The sequence below is a fragment of the Bison bison genome, unplaced genomic scaffold (assembly GCF_000754665.1).
Source record: "Bison bison bison isolate TAMUID 2011002044 unplaced genomic scaffold, Bison_UMD1.0 scf7180017864508, whole genome shotgun sequence".
NCBI classification, from domain to species: domain Eukaryota; kingdom Metazoa; phylum Chordata; class Mammalia; order Artiodactyla; family Bovidae; genus Bison; species Bison bison.
Genome location: NW_011495064.1, coordinates 11,185,208 through 11,185,591, shown reverse-complemented (window position 1 = coordinate 11,185,591; position 384 = coordinate 11,185,208).

Genomic DNA, 384 nt, shown 5'->3' with positions numbered 1-384 from the left:
ATTATATTCTTTGCAGCCAAAGATGGAGAAGCTCTATACAGTCAGCAAAAACAAGACCAGGAGCTGACTGTGGCTCAGACCATGAACTCCTTATTGCCAAATTCAGACTTAAATTGAAGAAAGTAGGGAAAACCACTAGACCATTCAGGTATGACCTAAATCAAATCCCTTATGATTATACAGTGGAAATGAGAAATTGATTTAAGGGACTAGATCTAATAGACAGAGTGGCTGACTAACTATGGACAGAGGTTCATGACATTGTACAGGAGACAGGGATCAAGACCATTCCCATAGAAAAGAAGTGCAAAAAAGCAAAATGGCTGTCTGGGGAGGCCTTACAAATAGCTGTGAAAAGAAGAGAAGTGAAAAGCAAAGGAGAAA